The following is a 23,843-nucleotide window of genomic DNA, read 5'->3' as shown; positions in this document are numbered from 1 at the left end:
CTCTCCATCACAGCAGATGTGTATTGGAAGGGCCGAGTTGGTGGTGAACGTTGTGGTCATCTGTCCTGAGTGTCTGCGGCAGCAGTACCCAGAGGAGGTTTACGGAACTTGCGTCGGCCACGCGAGAGAGCCACAGAAAAGAAACGCCCGCCCATCGGTTAGTGTACTCTATAGGGGACACAGTTCTCTAAAATCAACACTGCGTGGTTTATCTCTTCTCAAATCTCCAGGTGTTGTACAAGACTATTTCTTTCGAGTAATAAACACGTGCTGCACATGGTCCACCTTCAAAAACAATATTGGCACAACACTTTCAAGCGCAACAGAGGTCATATATGGGACGTCGAAGTAGACTGACAGGCGATTTTAGCTAACCGTATGTCCCCAACAGTATATACTATAAATTTAGCAACGGTATCTATACTCGTACCGGCTATCTACATGTTTATATATTTGAGTACAACGCTTGTTGCATGTTTAGATTCATTTCTAGACATTGGCGACGAGAGCCGGGTAGTTACCGTTATTTATTTATTTATTTGTTTTATTTTAAGGGTACCCATCAACGACCGTCTGGTCTAACGGATGGTGCACCAAGACACAGGGAACACAATACAAAGCATGAAACAACAAACAGCAAATAATGAAATGTTAAGGAGTTATGCCTGTGTACGGTAACATTGAGTCCTCCGTTTAAGGAGAGGTCTAAGCTGACCTTTCCTAAAATTTCCCATAATGAAAGAAAGAAAGAAGCCCTCTGAGGGTGGCGGCGCTTCATCGTGGGCAGAGTACGTACCGGGAACGAATTGAGCGATACGTGGAAGCTAACGACATCGCCCAAGATAAGCGACGTGCTCTGTTCTTTGCTCTGTTTCCTGTAAGAAGACGGTCTCTTTAACCTGCGCCTAGAATCGCTCGTACAGACTGCAGTGCTAGAAGGAATATTTACCTTCCCCACATTGCCAACGTCGTCGACCGGGATCGAACCCACTATCTTGAGCTCAGCAAGCTAAGTCGGCAGCGTGTTGACTCGCCGAGTTCAAGATCGGAAGATAGAGCCCAACCGGGGACGGTAGCGTTGTGGGAGAGGTAAACAAGAGGCACACGTTAAAGAAGCCCAGCCTGAAACTGTCCGCTGTCTTGCCCAGTTGCAGCGTGTGGCGCCACCTTACGTGTAAACCTGCTCCTAATTATTATTAAGACGACTGAAGCTGTTCACGAAGACTCGCTTTTCTCCGGTAGGGGCGCCACGGTGTCGTTTTAAGATGGGATATGACATTACATATTGTACTATTGGAATTAAACTGAATACTGCTTGATGGGGCTTGCGCTTTGGGTTGCGGTAGGAAAATCCAATTATAAAAGTCGCGGTCTCGCGTTGCCTTCGTTGCCTTCGCTCTATCGGGCACGCTAAAATCGCGCCCCCTATTCTAAAACTCCTATTTATAGGTGATTGCACTACGCACTTTCGCACTCGGAGCTCTAACGAATACTGTATTCGATATATATATACAGGGTGTGTGCAGAAAAACATGACCCGCATTTAGGCACATAGCTTGTTGTCTACCTAACTAACGAACTTCCAGTGGCGCACGATGGCGCATTTATGCGTGCGAAATCTGCAGAAAAATTCTGGAAGCCACACTCAGCTTAAAAAATAAACGGAGCAACGAAAACGTCGGCCTCCGTGCATCAGAATAGGGCAACATGGTGGACGTAGGAGAGTTGTGTTCAAGTACCGCTTGGGGAGCTATCGGTGCATAAATCGAAACGATGTCCCACATGGATGCTCGTCGGCAGTACCCCTAGCGGTGCGTGCACATAACTCTCATGAGACGGAAATGCACTACGATGCACTGTCATGACCGCCCTATTCTAATGCATTGAAGCCCATGTTTTCGCGCTCTGTTTATTTTTTTTTACACTGAGTATGGCTTCCAGGATTTTTTTGTAGCTTTCGCACGCATAAATACGCCGTCGTGCGCCACCCGAAGTTCCTCGGCTAAGTAGACAACGAGTTACATGTAAAAATGCGGGTCATGTTTTTCTGCACACACCCTGTATATATACATACTCGTATATATCGTATTCGGAATACGCTGTACAAGATTCACCCAAAATTCCCCACAGATTTCGGGACGAGCTTACTTAACTTGCAACAAAGTCATCCCCAACAGGATCGATCTTAAAATGCTGACGTGCAATAGACATGCAAAATGAAATTCTGCATCGACAGGCAGCTTCATTTATAAAGCGGAAATGTTTCTTCTCTTGAACCGCAACAACAGACGACGAAGGGTCGGGACCCCCACTCGTCACATAAAACGAATTCATTCCTAAAGGTTCGGAGGAAATTGTCTCGTGCGGAGGAAGGTCCCGTTATTGCTCTTCTTGCTCAGTGGATTGTTGTGCGGCAACAGATGTCGCTTGTTTCTTGCTCCGGATAATTTTTTTTACTTCTTTTTTATGTAGATGTATAGAGTGTGTCAGTTGAAGCGTACTCAGGATACTTCTTTTGTTACCATCAATACAGGTAGAGGAGGCACGATATTGTTCGTAGTAATTATGGGGTGGTGTCTTCTTCTCTTGAGTTTGTGTTTGATTATAGAAAAAAAAAAAAAACCCGGAAGATATTGAATTCGTCACTGACGAATTCTGCTACTCCCACAAAGGAAATGAAATGAATGTAAGGAGAAAGACAACTGAAAAGATGAAAAGGTAAAGATAGAAAAGACATCTTCCCTCCCAGTCACCGAACTGTACGTGCACATGCGTAGCTACATCCCCTAGAAGTGAGCCGAAGTGCAAGAAACTAACAGGAAGTGTGGAACTCGACGACACATGCCTAGAATGCGGTCCTAAAATACAGATTCCATCTCACATGCTCACTATGAAGTTGACAAGCGCTGACAACGCCGCATCTCTCTTCCCAGGTTCCCATGCACCCACAGCACCTTGACTATATCGAACGTTCGTCTTCTCTGATTGATTGATTATTTGATTATTTAAAGGATTGATTGATTATTGATTATTGATTGTTGATTGTTGATTGATGAAGGATTGATTATTTAAAAGAAAACCAGGGAGAAATTGAACTTGTCTCCTGACTAGTTCTGCTACTCCCAAAACAAAACAACCTACAAACAACCTACAAACAACCAAAACCAAACAAAACAAAACCAAACAAACAAACAACAACAAACAAACAAAGCAAACAAAACAAAAACAAAAAACAAACAAACAAAACAAACAAAACAAAACAAAAAACAACAAAAAAAACAACAAAAACAAAGTACATTCCCCTTCTTCTTCTTCTCTGTTTTAGGCAAACTGATTGAAAGACGTTGTAGTGGATGAAACAATTAAACGTAGAAGGACAAACACGGGCACAATCCTTACAACGCCCAGTTGCGTACTTCAATTGAATGATTGTTGAGAATGTCAAAGTTGAAAAAAAGGCACCAGCAGTGGGGTTCGAACCACACCCTCCCTGCTGGTGCCCTTCCTTCAACTGGCATCATTGAATTGAGTCAAAGAGCCAGTATACCGTCGGTGGAGCGCCGTTTGGACCATGCGGACCACCAGGACATCTAAAGGGACATTTCTTGAAATTGTTTGCCTGGAAACGGTTTTTCCTGTCGTAAAGCTCGTACACCAAAGTTTTTTTTTTCTTTCTTTCTTTTTTTTTTTGTTAAAGCGCGTTATTTTTTTAACCATGGGAGGTTGAAGTGGTGGCCTCCACGCTCTCGCTTCTTGAGCACGACACGCTCCTTACGTTGGGTACTGCTCGCAGAATCCTTGCGGTGAGCAGTGATGTGACGTAACTGGTGACGTAATCTGTCCATTTCGGGTAACTTCGCTTTCAATAAACATGGCAGAACGCACGAGAAACAAAACGAACAGACACGGACAGCGTCCACGTGTTCAGCGTTCCTTGTGCGTTCTACACCATGTTTGTTGACAGCCAACATGTACTTGAGCTTCTTGAACTTGAGTTTCAATTCTCTTTCGACAAAACCTTTCGCTTGCTGAACGTAAAACGAGAAAGAAGGCGTTTCGCAATCACTTACAACATTCATTGAAAGTTTCCGGCGCTGGAAGCAGTGTTTTTTTCTTCTTTTTTTTTTTGCGTGTCTTCTGGAAGCTGCAAAAACAGCACAAACGCGTTTCGGAGTAGCCAGTACTGACTGGGTCGGGACTAACGTCTCCATATTTTTCTTTCATTTCCAATTCCAATTCCAATGATCGCCTTCCACGCCGAGACTGGAAGGTGCCGAATCCCGGCATTGCCTGTGCTGTCTGTGGTTGTTGTTGTTGTTTTTAAGTATTGAGAGAGGTCAGCCAATATTTGGCTTGCTACTCTTCAAAAAAAGAAAAAAGAAAAAGAAAAGGTCTGCGGTTTTCCCCGAGTTTTTCGGCAGGCTTTCCCGACGAATGTCGGGACAGCTCCCCCTGAAGTCGTCCCAGGACGCACACTAACCCTCCCTGTACCCCGCTCCTTCCTGCTGTCCTCTCTCCATCTGTCGACGTCTGTACACCGTTCATAGCCACAGCTGCTTCGCGGCGCTAGCACCGAATTTTAAAAGAAACAGCACCCTATGCCTATAGTTTCCTCTTAAAGACGTCGTGGCGTCACTAGGCTCTCGGGATCCGCGACCGAGGATACTGCGGATGATGTTGTGGTCTCTCTCTCTCTCTCCCCCTCCCCCCTTCTCTCTCTCTCTCTCTCTCCCAATTCCCGCTTCTGCCGCGCGTAGATTGTGTCGGCGAAAAGAGCAACCCATTTTGTCGTCTAAGTACGAGATACCTGACGTATTCAACACTGGGTCTCGCGAGGCTCCCTCTTCGAGAGATACGCGTTTCGCCACTTAGGAAGGAATACTGTGGTCTTGGGACGCGACTGTTGGACGGAGACTATGTGTTTGTGAATGATCGTGAATGATCTGAACGGGTATATAACTAGCGTGCGAGTTGGTTGTGAGAGGGCCGCTTTATTTTGATGTTTATTTTAGTTGCTATTTTGTAAATCAACGTAACCTAAGGGCTCTATTACCGCCATGTAAATGAAGTGAGCGAATATGCCTACTAGGTTTTTGGCTTTCGTTCGTGATAGTTGCTGGTCATGCTGCAGACTGTGAAGGAGTAATCTTGCAACCGGCCGTGTTGTCGGGAGGTTTTTCCCCGAGTTTTTTTTCCGCCACAACGGAACCTGGTATATCAGGGTCTCCGGTATCACCACCGCAATCATGAGTGTGATTGTGGTGCGTACTAACCCCCCTCTCCCCCACACCTTCCTGCGTCCATGTGTATAGCCTATAGCCTATACGCTGTAGTTGCTTCACGTCACTAACACGGAGCTAGAAAAAAAAAAAAAAACTTGAGACCCGGATGGCGGGAATGTAAAAAGAAAAAAAAAAGAGAAAACCAAAATCCAATGAAATTGATGGTGTCGCCCGTTGTGTTTCTTCAGTGCGGCATCTATGAATACGCTTTGCACTCGTCTTCAACTGACCTTGTATACTGCTTTCTATGACAACGCGCGCGCGCGCGGAAAGTCCGGTAATCCAGTCAACACTAGTCGCACTTCAGTTGCATAATAAACGAACGCAATTTTAGACGCAATCAAGGCAAGCCTGTTTGGCGTGAAAGATTAGGAAAAGAATTAGCGGCGGGCAAATGGCATTTTTCGCCGAACTTATCCATCTTTCGCCACGCTCATCTGGCAACCATGGTAATTAATGCGATGCGCGATCTCTTTGGTGCGACGTTTACAACTAAAACGCGCATGCGATCGACGCAGAGGTTGGAAGCTTAACCGCTGTCGGAAGCCGACGGGGACCAACTTTGAGCCTGGCTTTCGCTTATGGCCCGTGGACGTCAAATATTCATGAGACTGACGATGATTGCGGGGCAAAAATAAACTGCGACGACAAGGCTTAACAGCCACGTAGGTGGACATCATTGACTCGGCTTTACAGTGGCTCCGGAAACTCAGCTGAAAAAAAAAAAAAAAATCGTAATAATCTCTCGAAGTATAGCACGTTGATGTTATTTGGCTGATCTTGAAACAGGTATCAATTACATTCATAGCCGGATTTTCTGTAAATTAGTTTGTAAGCACGTGGATAGGGCTGACATTAAAACGGGTAAAAAAAATATCAATCAATCCCAACGAATGAACCATTTTTTTTTCTCTCTCACGCGTTGTTGTTTATGTAAGTAGCAAAATTAATAATGTATAAACAACCAGTTATGTTCAACAGGACGTCAAAAAAAGATGTTTAAAAAACTTGGAGCCTCATTTATGGTCGACGGTGCTGTTAATGGCCGTCGTTCATGTAGTTGTTGCTTTTCCGACAGTTTTTGCAGGATTAGTATACAGCAAAGTCATCAATGGCGAAAGATCGAGTGCTCAATCTGCTTCAAGAGACGAGTTAATTCCGAAGTGAGTGTTAAATTTTTATTCTGTAATTGCGCAACTTTGCCTCTGTGATGGGCAGTATAGTTAACTACATGTAGTTAAGCTATACTGTAAAAGATATCGAAGTTAAAGCGTAGTTTGCACAGGAGTTTGCATTTGCAGGAGTGTAGTTACAAGTACTATTTAATCGTAATTTTCCTGTAGTTAACTACAATAGTTAGGTTACTGCAGGCTTCGTGTACTTTTCTCGTCTTTACATTCGGCTTGCTCCGTGACTGTGGCTCAAGTGGGAAACTTTTCCCCTCTGGGTCCTCCATCTGTATGGACTGTACTACCAATTAAGCTTTGTAGAGTTTAAATAAATTCAATTCAATTCAAGGGCACTCAGAAAAATGAAGAGCCGATGCTCATGAAGCATTTTACTCACAAGTGGAGCTGTACCGACTGTAAATCCACCGAGCTGTCAGATTTGCAGAGCCACCTTGGCGTGAAAAAAAAAAAAGAAAAAAAAAAGAACTATTTCAGATATATTGAGTTTATCACCACCAAGGAGTTAAAGAATTAGCCAGTTGCGGACGAGAGCAGTAAACACGGCATGTTGTGTACGCAATATACACTGGGGATATCGTTATCTTAAGAGCTGCCCCTTTCAATGATACTGAGGCGCCTTATTGGTGCAGCTTGTGGACGCATGGAAAACTTGGAAATAACTGGTCCTGCGTCCTGGGCCGACTTCTAAGGGAACTGTCGGCACAGTTCCCTTAGAAGTCGGCCCAGGACGCACATTTCCCCCAGGGCGTGAGTCGTGACGTTGCCCACATACGTGAGGCCGACAACGGCAAGCCCTATCACCACCACCACCACCACCACCACCTTGGAAATAACTACACAGTGTATTCAACATTGCCGTGTTAAATAATGTCAGCATCAAGAGATTGTTTCTTTGTTAGAAAACTGATTTGCTTTGATGTAATTAGTGTTGTTTTCCTTTGTTTGTATTTTGCTTGCTTTTTCACCTATTACGCTTTGCCGTTATGATAATGTTTATGTAGTCTATTTCATGTCACTGCTGTCCGAATGTAGAGAAGATATGGCTTGTCAAACCACTTTTTTTTTGCCATGGTTCACACCATGTGTGAAATAAAATTCAATTCAAAAATTCAATTCAATAACTTTAAAATAAGCGTATAAAGAAGTGCAAAAAGGCAAGAGTGCTTAACAGCGCAGTTAAGCTATACATTGCAGTAAGTACAAGACTATCGCTGCTAAGATGCAGTTGACGTTGATGTAGATTTGTAGTTGACGATCACAGGACGTGTGTTCGCCCTTTCCCTCTATAGTTGTTGCCAGACTCAGGATTTCACATTATCCCTCTGACAGGCCGTCGTTATAAAACAGGAAACAACGCATAGAGAGATAACAGTATCTGCCATATATGGGACTCACTTGCAGCTACAATATAGAGCCCATGAGAAATTGATTTGTGATCAACAACTTGTCTCTGAGTGGTCGGCAGGAGCTAATGGGGCTGAAAGCAACTTATAATGGCAGACCCTGTTATGCACACGCAATATTGCAGCATGGGTCAAAATGCGTTCCAGACGGCTGCTCGAACGCGTGGGAGCCATTTGTCTCAATCAAGCGCAGGTGCTTCAAAATGCTTCAAACTATTTTGTTAGTCATTATTGCTCACAGTCGCTTGAACATTCCTTCACGCAAGACTGACTTTCATGGAGCCATTATTTGGAACTACTTTTAGAAGACCAATCGAGCTGCCTCTATAGGAAAAGACCGTTAATGCGCTTTTACTGCGCTTCGATGGTAAACATGCTCTGACGTCACCGCCATGGAGAGGGCAGCAGGGCACATATGGGGGGACAGTGTATGCGTCCAGGGCCGACTTCTGCGCAGAATTGTGCAGACATCCATACCGCGCCCAAAAAATACAGAACTGCAGCGCATATAGCATGCTCTGCGCCAACCATTACTATACGAATGATACAGCGTTATCGTTTCTGATTCGAAGAGAGGTGGTGTCGTACGCCTTTTTGTGTCAATTTGGATATGTGATAATTGACGCAAAAAGGCGTACGCCCCCACTCTTCCTTCGAATGAGAAGCGATAACGCTATCTTTCGTCAATGATTGGCGCTGAGCATGCTATGCCCTGAAGTTGTGTTTTTAGAGTGCGGACTGCTGTCACTGAGCGATACTGACAAAAAAAAAAAAGAAAAGGAAAAGCAACGACTATTAGTTTGTGGGTCTGGCCTGATCAACGCGTACTTTGTTCATTGTTAAAAGGCCCCCAGACATTTCACAAATAATGGTACCCCATGAAAGAACGCAGGTCAGAATAAGGTCAGTGACCCATATAACTGCTTTCAAAGTTGAATAGCCAGCGCGCCTCTCTCCACCACGCCTACGTCACGTGGCTACGTAGCCCTTTTGCCGTCCAATCGGCGGGTCGAGCTCCGAGCATGACGTTTCAAATTACCAGCCAATAAACAGGCTTGATGTGAGGCGGAGTGCTCCGCTTGTTTGTTTATGTGGAACTACATTTTGCGCTCCGTGGTTCCGAAATTCAGCGTCATGACATCTCTTGTGACGTCATGACGTCTCAGGTGGAATCGTCAACAATTGTGCAGCTATCATATGACGCGATTCGAACCCGTTCCAGTTTTAGGTTGTACCTGTTTAGATTTTGAATAGAATAAGACTCCCATTCATCTAGTCCATTTCCGCAAGTGAAATAAAATCATAACGTGGAACCCTGGATCGTAATTGGTGAGGAAAGCGCTACGTCAAAATGGGGGACGTTAAGCTAGAGCGCAGGGCGGAGCTAAAAAGCGAAAGAGTGCAATGAATATTTCATCCGTATGCAAGCGCCTTTTGGTTTTCAGGGCTAGTAATTGCAAGGAGCTTTCACTGCCTAAGTTGCAAAAATATAACGCAGAGAAATGCGCAGCTTGTATGCATTAAAACAGAACAAGCTCGGTGATGATGTTCTCATTTATTCTTTCAAAGCGTTTCAAAGCGTCGAGGTTAGTGTAGTTTCCCTTTCTTTTATTAATAACGCGTCCTGGAGTAGCCAGTCCCGAGTGGCTCGAGACTACCATCTCCATTTTTTTCTTTTAAAATCAATCAATCAAAACAGAACATAAACACCGTTCGGGTATCGTTCTGTCTCTTGAGAGTTGAAAAGATAAGGTGGACAATTAATGCGGAATGCAAAGTATAAAAAAAGAACACAAACAAAAAGGGCGTCCTGTTTTCAACAAATGAGGAGAGTGAGTAGATTGCTACCATACCTGGGTAGTAATGTCATTACTGTAATTTCATTACAGTAATGAATTACTTTTTCTGGTAATTTGTAATGTAATTTAATTACATTTGGGCAGTAATTTTAAGGACATTACTCGTTACTTTTTACGAAAGAATCGAGTCTGTGTCCTGTGCTGGCACCTGGCGGAAAAAGAGTTGCCAACTGGGGAGTTAAAAGAATTTCCAGCGCCCACAATGAATTTCCACATCCCCAACGTCGTTACGATTGAGCTCGCAGTAATGACTTTGCAATGTAATTACTTTTTCGTAGTAATTGTAATGTAATTTCATTACATTTCACTTGCAGTAATGAGTAATGTGATTTAATTACATTTTAGACGTAATTAACCCGGGTATGATTGCTACCTATGCTAGACGGCGACAAATGGATCCAGGTAAATGTATAGCCCAATTCATTATAAACAGCTTCTCACGTCCAGAGGGTCGACTAAACAATTGAGGCCCCCCCTGCTGCTCGTGCGCGGTCGCGCTCGGACGAGAAGGTATCTGGGAATAGCGGTTCGTAATCACTATCCGGAGTTTACAAGTATGAAAATGGTGGAGCCGATCGAGCCCCGTCCAATTACCGACCAATATAACCACGGATAACGCGCTCTCATCTTGTTCAATATGTACGCGGTATAATTGTGGAAACTTTGTCGGACGGGTGCCTGACTCGAGGAATTTTGGGGTCTTTTATCGAATAATTAACCTCTTATCGAGCCTTTCGGGTTTCATGGAGGCGCAGTTTAACTCGGTTTATCCGGCAGATAATTAAGGCGCCTTTATACTACATCTTATACGGAGGACGTTTTCCTTGGGTGAAGTCGGCCCCGAGCAATATACCGCCGCACTGGCTCTCGTCAAGCTATCGTGGAGAGAGAGCCAAATGGCCTTGTGGATCCGCTCACTGCTGGTTACTCCATGGTCACCCTGAGGAATCGCGCAGGTAGCGTGTTCGACCCAGCACTTATGACTGAGGTTTTCCCGAGGTTTTCCGTCAGTTATCGGTCACACCTTCCAAACAGGTCGGCACAGTTTCCGCTGAAATCGGCCCAAACTTGCTGCATATTCTCTACGCCACATAGTGACGTCACTAATACCCCTGCCAGACGGCCAGTCTTCAATGATGATTGAAACAAATGGCCATTGAAGATGCACGTGGCGCCAGCGAGCGTGTCAACTTCTCAAAGGGCAACGAATCCAATGCTCTTTGAGAAGCTGACACGCTCGGTGTTCAATGGCGATTGGTTTCGATCATCATTGAAGACTGCCCATGTGACGGAGCTTCCTGAAGGAGTTCAGGAGCTATTTTGTTCCGAAAGCACTTGGAAACTATCTTCCTGGTCACATAGACTTGGGAGTTACAAGCATTAGTGGTAACCCACAATGCGGCGTTATCTGCGGGGAATCCGCCAAAGCTCAAGTAGCATATCTTTCGAGGAAACGATAAATTATTAAATGACCGGTTCTCTCGAATAACGTAAGTTGAGAATCATTTGAATAGTTCACTAGGGCGACAAGACCAGACCTTGTTTTGGAAGTTTAATCGATCTGTAAATGTTACTAGTTAAAAAATCGTTTAAATGTTGCACACGGAGCAGTTTTGGATATACCGATGTGTGTTATGTGCGATTGCAATTTATTGATCGATGTAACGCAATAACTTTAGACAGAAATTGCTACTTCGCAACAGCCACCAAAATATGCAGGCACAAAAAAAAAGAAAAAAAAACTGTTGGGGATCAATGGAAAGAAATGCAAAGCCGGAATATATTGACCTTGCAAACTTTAGAATTTTATGAAATAGAAAGGCTCCAGAAACAAGTTATATATATTTATATACCGGGTGTTTCAGTTAAATCGCCGGGCCGTAGCGCAGGCCTTTCCCTCCTAATTTTTTTTATATAATAAACATATCCCCCCCACCCCCGGGCTAAATAATTCGCGAACGGGTGCACCAGTCACGGAACCTTTTCTTTTTTAAGTATCACTCCGATACCACCTACAAGCTGCGCACCATGTGAGTGACTGGGAGGCGCTCATTATTTAAATAAAAATTCAAATTAGTTTCGTGAAAAACATGACTTCTAAAGCAGGGCGCCGTCGGCATTCAAATGAGTGCTACCCTTTTTTGGACCTTCAGTGGACACCTTTAAGAGAAAAAAAAAGCCTGCCACCGACGCGGGTCGTTTGTTGCACTAATTAATTGGTTTCGGTTTACATATTTTTGTCGCGGCTGGTCGCGGTGAAGCGCTGGGGCTGTTACTTTTTCTTCACCACTCCCCGTTGCGTTAAGAACACGTAATTCATTGGGGGAATAAGGGAGTGGGAGAGCATCCTTTTTGCGCTTCTTGCGCGACCAGCCGCGATAAAAATATGTATACCGAAACCAATTAATTACTGCAACAAATGACCAGCTTCCGTGGCAGATTTTTCTCTGTAAGGTGTCCACTCAAGGTCCCTAAGAAGGGGTACTACCCATTTTATTTTATTTTATCTTTAATTTCGTGTTAGCGCCGCGAAGCAACTGTTGGTATGAGCGGCGTACAGACTGGGACAGATGGAGAGAGGACAGCAGGAAGGAGTGGGGGAGACAGGGGGGTTAGTATGCGTGCTGGGCCGACTTCAGGGGGAACGGACAGGATTCGAACCCATCTCACCTGCCAGTCTCGGCGTGGAAAAAGCGATCCTCTTGACCACTATGCCACGGGAGCTGGTACCCATTTTATGCCGGCGGCGTCCTGATTTAGCAGTTTTTTTTTTTTTCGCGAAACTCATTTGAATTTTTATTTAAATAATGAGCGGCTCCCACTCACTCACGCGGTGCGCACGGCTTGTAAGTGGTATCGGACAGATACTTGTAAAAAAAAAAGTTATTCGATTTGTGCACACGTTCGCGAATTATTTAGCCCGGGGATTTAACCGAGACACACGGTAGAAGTTAGGGAACCGAAGCGAACACCTGTGTAATGTGTGGCATATGTATGGGTATATGGGTATGGGTATGGGTATATGGGTATGGATATATGGGGTATACAGAAACTATACCTGCCTGGAACTTATGGGATCAACGGTGTGTATCTTTTACGCACTTTTACCGATGACATTATACCACCTTGATCAATCTTCGATCGCGAGAAATCGAATTTTCTGAATTTAACTCCGAAATTTTCCAAGCCGACATTACGTGCTTTTTGTTTCTGTCGGAAGCCAAAAGCGCGTGTTGGGCTTATCACAAAATACACTGTCTTTTTCTGTTCCTGTTTTTCTTTTCCTTTCCTCCTTTTTCCTTTCTTTCTCTTCTTTTTTTAGTAGCTAGTTGACCGCTGTCTGGCTGACCTTTCGTTTCTTTTTTTCAATAAACATATCCCACCCCCATTATCCAGAGGGGTTACTTTTAGGGCAGAGCATTGGTAGACTGGATTTGACCACAGACCAAGTAATTTTGCCAATATGGAAAGTCTTCCTTTAATGTCACACGTAGTCTTCGCCGCAGGAAACAAGGAGTATAAAAAGAAGCGTTATTAAAGTACGCATTCGTGCAATATTCGTGAAGGGTGGTAAAACATCCGATCCATAAATAAAAGATACTACACGCGTTCCATATAGCGTTCAATAAGTGCAAAATACGGTGGTGCTTCACAAAGAAGCAGTCAAAATAAAGGCTTCGGTGCGAGCATTCGCTCCAAGTAACCGCATAGAACGGAGCTTATGAAGGAGGGGGAACCGTTTTCGTAAAATAACTTTCTCGTTGCAACCTCGTTGCTTTGCCGTCGAAATGAGCTGACAACATTGTTTCTTACGCGGAAATTGCGCGAGAAAAATGCGACCGTCTTTCTTTTCTTTTTTCTTTCTTATCTCTCCGGGTTGTCGCATTTTGTGCTGAGAGAGAACATCTTCGCAAGTCCATGTACTTCGCCGCTGAGGAATCGGAGATCATCGCGGGTTTTCTCTTCGCAGTTTCGTAGCCATGCGTTAAGGGCAGCCCTGCGCGTTTTAAACGCATTCTATTATCTACGATATAGATAGAGAAAAGACGTGAATATGCTCATCCGGTCGTGTTCTATATTGACATCCTCCACTTCCTGGAGTTCGGAGAAAATAGATACGAAAAGAAGCGTTTAGAGCGGATGAGATATATATAGTGCAATGCAGTATTGTTATGTAATGTAATCGATAGAACACGGAAATAAATTACCGAGAGAAAAAAAAATAAAAATAAGAAATCCCCTTTCCCTAATTTGGCATCATCTGATTGCGTCACACGTAGAATACGCTCAGGTACGTCTGACAACAAAAGCATCCCTGATAATGCTCCGCATTACTTCAAATATCCAGGGTGTTCGTTTTTTTTGTAGATTTTTCTGGTGAAAAGCCACGAGAGCAGCTTATATGTCGTTTTTGCAGTTGAGTTATGCGTACATTCTCTTGAAGACAATACGTAACTACAAGACGACTAATTACCTAAAATCCACTAATTACCCCTTTAATTAGGAGACTTCGGCCTATAGCGAGATAATAGAATCAGAAGACGATCCTCGTTGAAATTAAAGTGGGTATTTGGGCTGGTATACACCTCGTCGAAAGCCAATCAACTTTTTTTAAATTTTTGAGAAACTCAATTATCAGTCATAGATGAATAGATACGAATAATAAAAAAATGATGTATAAAAAAATAATTGGCTCCTGGCAACTAAATAACAATATTTTGGAAAACAAAGCTTGTCCGTGCTCCTGGTCAAAATAATAAGGGTCGCAGAGTGTTGATAAGACCACAATGCCTAGGGTTTTGCCGATATTCATTTTTTTTTTCTTATTTACCCCTCACTCGACGATTAACTCATTAAAGTCACGCTTAAAATTCGTTTGTTTCTTGCGCTTCCGGCGCTAGTGTACTGACGCGAGTATAAAGGCAGTGCTGGATTACTGACAGTCGGTAGTTGATTATTCGCGAGGTTGATAACTGTTTGTTGAGGGAAGAACCTGAGAATGAGAGCAGCTGAATTTTCTACCCTATCTATTGGTAGCCATTTTATTCTTCAGATGTCTGATGCAAGCTATGCCCAAGTAGAGCAGCTTTTCCCTTTCCCCTAGAACTAGTCAGGAGACAAGTTCAATTTCTCCCTGGTTTTCTTTTAAATAATCAATAAATAATCAATCAATCAATCCCTTTCCCCTCGTGCAGGTAGAACGGTCTCATTGGATCGCTCTCAAATAAAATATGGTACCACAACAACTATACACGTGAGGCCCACATGGCTCAGTGGTTAGCGTTCTGGCCATGTCACGTTGAGACTGGGAGGTACCCGGGTTCGAATCACGCTTTCAGACATATGTCGGCACAGTACCCTTAGAAGTCGGCCCAGGACGCACATTCCCCCAGGGCGTCAGGCGTGACATTGCCCACCACTGTGAGGCCGACAACGGAGTGCTCTTTCACCACATGGCCTCATCTTTTTCAGCGTAAGTGTTGTGGCCCGTCAGCGAACGCCCCCCCCCCCCCCCCTTATTGCTGCTTTCTGAGTGGACAAGACGCTTTGTTACCGTACTTTCTTTAACCTTTTCTTTCTCTCATGCGCAGAGACACATTTGCACAGCGTATATACATTGTGCAACCGAAAGAAATATATTTGACGTTCTCGACAAAGCTTTTCTAATTTAGGGCACGTGTGAACCCTTCTGGTAGTTCATTCGATTAAATGCTGTATATATACGATAACGTGTAAGGAGTAAGGGAAATTCTTTTCAAAGGTCTTACTGGTTCGTTTCACAGTGTTACTAACGCTTATTGCCGTTGCAGGCAGCTCGTACGTAGTTCCCGTTTTTTTTGTTTTTTTTTGTACACGAGTCGATTGAAACGGATGACTTCGAAAAGTTCCGAAGGGTTATAGCCTGTATATAGGCAGTAAGGTAGCTACACTCTTAGAAATGAACTTCACCGCATAGCACGCTCCTAGCCAACCATCATCTTGAGTGATATCGTTATCTGCTCCGATTCGTTGAAAACGGGAGGCGTACGCATTTTTGTGACACTTATGCTGTTCATAATTGTCACAAAAAGGCGTACGCCTCCCGTTTTCATCAAATCAGGGCAGATAACGATATCATTCGAGATGATGGTTGGCTAGGAGCGTGCTATGCGGCGAAGTTCATTTCTAAGAGGGTAGGATCGCTAGGATAAAACTGACAGCTGTAAAACGACATATTCATAAAAAAGAATGAAAAGTTATTTGCAAACATGACAAACTGGTAGCTTTTTGTCCGGGGCTACCGCCATCTTTGATGGGAACGCAAAAAAAAAAAAAAAAGAAGACGTTAAACTCCCTTCCGATGACTGCTCAGATATAGCAACTTTCAAGTACCATTCTCGTTGTGTATTTTACTGCAAACAGAATGGTATCGTGTATCGACACGAAAATGTGATCTTCCCCAAGGACAGGATCCTATCCCGCGATTATTAAACAGGTTCGGTTTTTGCGACTAATGCCAGCTTAGTGACGAACACGAATTTGAAAATGGCGCGTGCTAATTTATTCATGTTTTTCTCAATACATATCAACGTTTTGAATGCCATATATGCGACTTTGTAACTGTTGCATTTTAACTAGCTTTCCGGGTGTTGAGGGAGCATCTTTTTAACGAAGAGTGCTTTTCGGAGAATTCTTTGCCGTCTATTATTGACATCTCAGTTAATATATTCAAATTCGGAGAAAAACTGACAGCTGTGAAACGACGCGTACCCGTAAAAAAAGAATGAGAAGCTGCCTCGCAAAAACGCTTACTGCCACGAGACAGAATTTGGAGCCAGCGACATCTGTATCACAATCACCTCAAAATCTGGTGATGATGATGATGATGATGATGATTGGGAGTTTAATGGCACATTAACAACAAAGATCATAATGCGCCATAAACCTCAAAGTCTGGACATTTCTTAGTATAGTCGCGAGGCATTCTTTCGCTTGCGTCCCATCTAACTGTCTGCGTATAGTGCGTAGCAACTGTTAGCTGCCTTTTCAAGAAGATAATTGGCATGTCCATCTTCTGCACTCTAAAAACAGAACTCCACCGCATAGCACGCTGTGCGCCAACCATTGCCACGAATGATAGGGTTATCGCTGCTGATTCGAAGAGAGAGGTGGGCGTACGCCTTTTCTGTGACAGTTATGAACAGCATAAGTGTCACAAAAAAAGGCGTACGCCTCCCGTTTTCAACAAATCAAGGTAGATAACGATATCATTAGAGGTGATGGTTGGCTAGGAGCGTGCTATGCGGTGAAGTTCATTTTTAAGAGTGTAGAGTCACTCAACTATTCAGTGACTCCGATGTCGAGGTGTGGCAAGGATGGCGATACAGTGCATTTGGCTCAAAAGAGACATCGTCACCTGTCGCGATGACGTCACAAAAGGAAAGTATGACTTTTCTTGCTCAGTTCTCAGTCACTGGAACACTTAAAAGCGGAATTTTTCCTATAAATTCAGATTACTTTAAATGTTACGGTTGCATGCTTTTCGGATGAATCCAAAAACCCGGTACCCTAATTATACAGTCTTAAAAATGAACTTCACCGCACAGCACGCTCCTAGCCAACCACAATCTCGAATGAGATCGCTATCTGCCCTAATTTGTTGAAAACGGGAGGCGTACGCCTTTTTTTGTGACACTTACGCTGTTCATAATTGTCACAAAAAGGCGTATGCTTCCCCCCCGCCTTTTCAACAAATCAGGGGCAGATAACGATACCATTCGCGATTATGGTTGGCTAGGAGCGTGCTGTGCGGTGAAGTTCATTTCTAGGAGTGTAGCGCGAGAGGTCCTTTACTAAGCGACAGCTGTTTTCGTTTCATGTCTTTCACTCGGTGAAAATGAACGTAAATGAAATGGCAGGAAGAGTTGGCGCGGGAAACATCGATCCATTGCTGGCGAATACAAGTCATGAAGGGGGAAGACTCACCGAATCCGGCCGATGGACCCCGTTGCTTCCTAGGCTGCGTTTGAAACCAGCGGTTCGGACCACAGTTGAGCTCTTATAGCCAGCCCTTCGCCCATATCCTCCTCACTCGTCGACCACCAATCACGTGCGACATCTCTCGGCAGCCTTTTTTTCTGATTGGCCAGCCTGATACTCGCAGAACCAATGAGCGCAGTGTGAGTGCAATGTGTGTAGGAGCTGTTAGAGGAACGTGGAAGGATGGCTTGATCAACAGGTCTCGACTGCAAACTCCCCCCGTTTGGAAAGCGCCGAGTTTATCTTTGTGGATAAGTTCAAAAATGCGCGCTCGCTCGAGAGTGAGACTTCAGGTGGCATATCGAATGATATCCAGATTGTCTAAGAAAATTGTCTCTGTGGACGACTTCTGCAGGTCATCTTTGTACTCTGTCCTTAAGTCACACATACAAAAAAAAAAAAAAAAAAAGAAAGAGAAAAAGTTGAACCCCGATCAGGTTGTATAATTTGCGTCGTACTTGGCTGAACTTTTCCTCTTTACCCTACACTCTTAAAAATGAACTTCACCTCATAGCACGCTCCTAGCCAACCATTATCTCGAATGATATCGTTATCTGCCCTGATTTGTTGAAAACGGGGGCGTACGCCATTTCTGTGACACTTATGCTGTTCATAATTGTCACAGAAAAGGCGTACGCCCCGTGTTTTCAACAAATCAGGGCAGATAACGATATCATTCGAGATAATGGTTGGCTAGGAGCGTGCTATGCGGTGAAGTTCATTTTTAAGAGTGTAGCTGTGTCCTTTCTGCTGCGGAAAAATTCGGTGTGTGCTTTCTGTTTTCGTGGAGTTATGCAACACCGTCTACTGTTTTGTGCGACCACAGTAAGTTGTTGTTATACACCTTCAAACGCGGGAAAGGGACGTTCTTTCCCGTATTCCGCTCCCCTCTCTAAAACCCTGTCAGCGTCGTCAGCATCATCCTCATCACCATCCTCTCATTTTCCCCCAATAGCAATGGGGTAGCATTCTGCTCAATGAGCGGAAGTCATCCCCATATCATCGTCATCATGTATTTCTCTCTCTCTCCGTAGACACAAGTGAACATGAGAGAACTGACGTTCTGAGGCTGGAACAACATAGATGGGACAATCACATACAAGGCCTCAAGTTGCCTAAGAAATTAACGATGGAAGATGAAAGTCACTGAAAAGGTTAGGCCAGCTGTAGGACTCGAACCCACGAATGTGTGTATGAGTGTGCGAAAATGTAAGAGTGAAAGGAGGATGAGTGAGAGAGAGTGACTGGTTTGTCCCTTCAGATGACGCACCCTGCACTCTTAAAAATGAACTTCACCGCATAGCACGCTCTTAGCCAACCATCATCTCAAATGATATCGTTATCTGCCCTGATTTGTTGAAAACGGGAGGCGTACGCCTTTTCTGTGACAATTATGAACAGCATAAGTGTCACAAAAAAGGCGTACGCCTCCCGTTTTCAACAAATCAGGGCAGATAACGATACCGTTTGAGATGATGGTTGGCTAAGAGCGTGCTATGCGGTGAAGTTCATTTTTAAGAGTGTGGAAGTCGCTGAGAAGGCGTGTTAGCTTAGCTCAATTGGTAGAGCCCTGGACCGGGAATCCAGAAGATGTTGGTTCGAGTCCTACAGCTGGCTAACCTTTTCAGTGACTTTCATCTTTCATCGTCATACAAGTGAACAGTTTTCTGGCGGAAAGGTGTTAAGTGATAACCTGAGCGAAGATTGACAGAAAGCTACCTTGCATGGCGTAACGGTAGCGGCCACAACCTGAAATTTGGGGCGCAATCGTGAGCATGCCATTTAGAAACAGCAACAGTTGGCTAATTAAAGTATGTTTTAAAGTAAAGTAAGTTAAGGTTTAAGGAACGAGCAAATGGAAAACTTCATTTCAGCACTTGCACTGTTCAACTGCAATTACATGGCATAATCGTTGCAATTACTTATATACAGTGTCTTTTTTAATTCGTTACAGATTTATTTTTATAAATAAGTCCATAACGTTCTCAGCAACGACTAAAATCACGCTTGGAAACCATTGCGTAGAAAAACATACCACAATTTGAGTAACTTAATTGCAGTTACATTTTAAGGTTAGTTTTGCTAGAAGAGGTCGCTAATTACAGCTATACAAACTGTTTTCCCAAAAAATGTAGCTCCCTACTATCGCTAGTCAAGAAAAAAGTGTGTTAGTGAAACGCAGTTACAAGGTCCTTTCCAATACTCGCTTGTTCCCGGAGGAGCCGTTAAGAAACCTTGCCGTTATCATACCGTTGCTTACCACGAGATTACGGTTATATAGTACGGCTAATGTACGGTAAGGTTACACGTTACAGTTCGGATTACGGTTCGAGCTCAATCGAATTTTTGTCTATACCAGCGGAGCCTTATGTTATGCCCCTGACAGACGGGGACGAAGACATGACGGCACACACACACTCTAAGAAAGAAGGGTATGAAAGGGTGGTAACTTCTCTAGTTACCACCTATATGGCAGCATAGCGTCTGACAAAGGGTGTAAAAGAAGGGGTTAAAAGCAATTATCATATGTTCAAATTGCTACAAAAAGGCGTACGACCCCCTCGCTCACCGAATCAGAAGCGGTAACCCTATCATTGATAGGCAGCAGGTAGAACTTTTCAACCTTTTAAGCACAACATATGCGACAGCAATTACCTCCTAAAAGATATAACTGCTTCACACTTTTTTTCTAAGAGTGCATATCACATCCTGTCTTCGTCCCTTCGTTAGACCCGCCTCTCTTTGCATGGATCTGTATCAACGCGCCCAGCACGTTTGAACTCCTTTCCATTAGGGGTCCCTTACAGCCCGTTAACGGTAACGCTAATGGTAACGGTAACGGAAACGGAAACGAAAATGATAATTCGGTATTGAATTCGGGTAGTAGCTATTCCTGTTGCGCGATGACATGAGGGACTTTTTGTTTTTGTGTTTTTATGACGACTTTTCCTGTAATGCTCTAAATACTTAAACGAAAGCATGGATACAAAAACACAATACTGTATTGGATACCGCGGGTGCATCCCTGGGTTATAGCTACTCGTCCCAGTCCTCATAACTCCATGACATCAACACATATGAGACTTACACAACGTATAGGCTCCACGTGCACTACTCAACGACATAACACTATATAGGATGAAAGCCTACCATTTTATATTCACCGTGGCTATGACAGTATTGTTTACTACTGAGAGTGTCCGCCTATGAATGCGACATTGGATGAAGGTCACCTGCATAGCCTCAGGGGGGGTTTAGGGGGTTCAAACCCTTCCCGAAACCGTTCCTTTGGCTGTGCATTTGGGAGAGTGAAACGAGGAGGAAATCCTCCTCTCCCACGTAAGGACCCCATCCCGAAATATTTTTGTGGCTGCAGCCGCTGACGAAGGTGGTGCCTATCTTGAGTTACAGGACTCTTTTGAGTTACAGGACGGTCTGGGGCTCAGAGTGGCTGAAGACATGTTCCTACATTAAAAAAAAAAAAAAAGTCTGCCAGCTGACGAAGAGACTCGGAGAGTGTGGTTCGGGAAGGTTGGTAGGGAGGGCAATGAAGAAGAATCTGCTCCAGATCCAGTTCCAAAAAAGGCGTACGCCCCGCTCTTTCCAGAAATCGGGAGTGATAAAGGTATCATTCTGTGCAATGGTTGGCCTTCACCATGCTATGCGAGGTACAACCTCCCTCGAGCTCCACATTGAGAGGAGAGACAGCTTCAGACACTCCTATATCGGTTCTCGTAAGCACGTTATCTCTGCCCCGGCCGCCTGATTGGCCAGCCGTACGAGTTTCGCCCATTTTTTACGCCATGTCCAATGGCCATTGAACATGCGCCTAGCGCCACCAAGCGTGTAACGTGTGAACTTCTCAAAGACCATTGGATCCAAATCTCACTGACAGGTTGACACTTCACGCGCTTGGTGGCACTACGAGCACGTTGAATGGTCATTGGTTTCAATAGTCATCGAAGACTGTCCGTGTGACAGGGGCCTCTTTGGAATGCAGGTTGAACATCAATGTAAACGGAAACTGCCGGCACCAGAGCACACTCAGCTCGAGACGCAGCCATAAACGCTCAATAATGCAAGGACGGATTACGCCGCTTAATCATGCGTGATAAAAAGTCGGGGTGAAGTCATTGGAATCTTTAGCGTTGAGCACGCACTTGATGAGTGGAAATATTAGCGCGTAGAGCTTGGATACGAGGACCAGGTACTCCCAATGGTGGTGGTGGTGGTAGTGAAAGGGCTTGCCGTTGTCGGCCTCACGTAGGTGGGCAACGTCACGACTGACGTCCTGGGGGAATGTGCGTCCTGGGCCGACTTCTAAGATACTCCCCATTCATTTGCTGTGGCTACAGGCAGCAGCAGCCACTGAAACATCGGTGATGAAACAGTGTCTCTGAGTGAAAGAGAATGACGATTGGTATCCATTAAAATGTCCATACTCGACTAACGTACTTGCACATACCCGTTCGTTGCGGATGGGGTGGATCTCTCAGCACTGTCGATGCTTACAAAAAACGCGAAGCAAAAAAGCGAATTATTGCATGCAACTGGTATCAAAGCTGTCTGGGATCCGATTATGTTAAGTTGAAATGGGAATCCAGCCTTCTGTAAAAGCAGCATACGACTGGGAGCTACAAATTTCATAGTGTACAGTATTCCATTCTTTTTTTCCAACCCGCTTGTTCTTCACAAACATGAGCGTTTAAAGGCATCTGTCCGACTTGGAATTTCTTTCGAGAATACATTGTGACGACCCCTGAAAGCCAACGGATCTTTAAGATGAATGTAAGTGGGATGTTGCGAGGTTGCTCTTTTGCCCACGTAAATTTTGACACAAAAATTTTTGTCTTTCATTTAAAGACAACACTTCGATGGTGTCTAAATTCGCCTGATGACGCGGTCTTGTTGGTGACTCGAGTCTGCTGAAACAATTAAAGATAAAACCTGACAGCATACCTTTGGATTTTCTCTAATTCTTTTGTCTGTGTTAACGTGCAGGTACCCCATGCATCTTTGGTATACATCATCACTGGCAATACAAGAGGTCTCTAAGCCAACAATCGTTAATTAGACGTGGAATACTGTACTAGCTTTCGAAGCTTAAACGGCTCCTAGCTTTCGTGGTCGCGTAACGAATATGCGCGTGCTTAAGTCAGCTGTAGCGATTACACCCGGGTGTTTGTATTCACCTACTTTTTGAACCAATTTATCGCGAATAAAATATGCTGTAACAATAGGATTTTTCCTACGCGTAACATACACACCGTTTTTTTCTTTTTTTTTTCGTTACAGTTATCCGCCGTGTATCACATATCGCTCTTTGATTCTATCTAAATCATTTTACAGGATACTCCTATATCTATCTCTGACCTAACAACCCGATAAATTATACAATCATCATCCACAAATAGACTTGCTTTGAACTTGACATTTTCCAACATATCATTGATATGTTGAAAATATGCATCCAAATCATAATCTTAAAATAAAGTTGAAGTCGTTGCATCCAATTAGTACCTTACGTGCAATCTATTCCTTATGTTATTTCATTAGACATTGTTGCTAACTGGCACTTCCTTAAACCATAGTGGTTTGAATTAGCTCGCCATTTATTATGTACTAACTCCTCCGTAATAATTTTCAACTGTGTACAAATTTTTGTGTGTATTTTTTCTTCTAGTATGCACCATTTGATGCTGTACATCCACTCCGTCATGTAATGGCCATTGGGTCATGTGCGTATTGAGCCTTTGACGTATCTTTAATATATATATATATAAATAAATAAATAAATATACACAAGGAATAGTAGCGGTCCCAACACTGATCCCTGGGGTATCCAGATGTTACATTTTCGAGTGATCATGTGCATTCATCAACTTCTACAAAGTGAGTACACGTCCGGTGAGTTGCGAAACCAAGAAGCTAATTTAGACCTTGAAATCTAAGCACTCAGCTTGGAGCAGTTTCATTCGGTCGAATGCCTCGAAGAGCTCTAAGAACAAGACATCCGTTTGACAGTACTAGGACAAGACTAAAACAAAACTAGTTACGAAGCTATGCTTCGCGGTGCTCCAACAGAATGAA

General features: G+C 43.9%; 1 protein-coding gene and 1 non-coding gene across 2 annotated transcripts in view; one reads left to right on the top strand and one right to left on the bottom strand.

Moving 5' to 3' along the window:
• The window catches only part of LOC135400132 (uncharacterized), a 110,023-nt gene extending 92,307 nt beyond the window's left edge, over positions 1–17,716 (bottom strand). Inside the window, exons 1-2 of the mRNA XM_064631869.1 lie at positions 17,700–17,716; positions 6,849–6,902 (exon numbers count right to left, since the gene is read on the bottom strand). The gene's annotated coding sequence lies outside the window, so the exon portion shown is untranslated. The remainder of the gene's footprint in view (positions 1–6,848; positions 6,903–17,699) is intronic.
• Positions 17,717–19,297: 1,581 nt separating this feature from the next.
• Trnap-ggg (transfer RNA proline (anticodon GGG)) lies at positions 19,298–19,370 on the top strand. The gene has a single exon. It is a non-coding gene; the product is annotated as a tRNA-Pro (tRNA).
• The last annotated feature ends 4,473 nt before the right edge of the window (positions 19,371–23,843 follow it).

Source organism: Ornithodoros turicata, chromosome 7 (genome assembly GCF_037126465.1).
Source record: "Ornithodoros turicata isolate Travis chromosome 7, ASM3712646v1, whole genome shotgun sequence".
Lineage (NCBI taxonomy): Eukaryota > Metazoa > Arthropoda > Arachnida > Ixodida > Argasidae > Ornithodoros > Ornithodoros turicata.
This window is presented reverse-complemented; position numbering and strand designations above follow the sequence as displayed.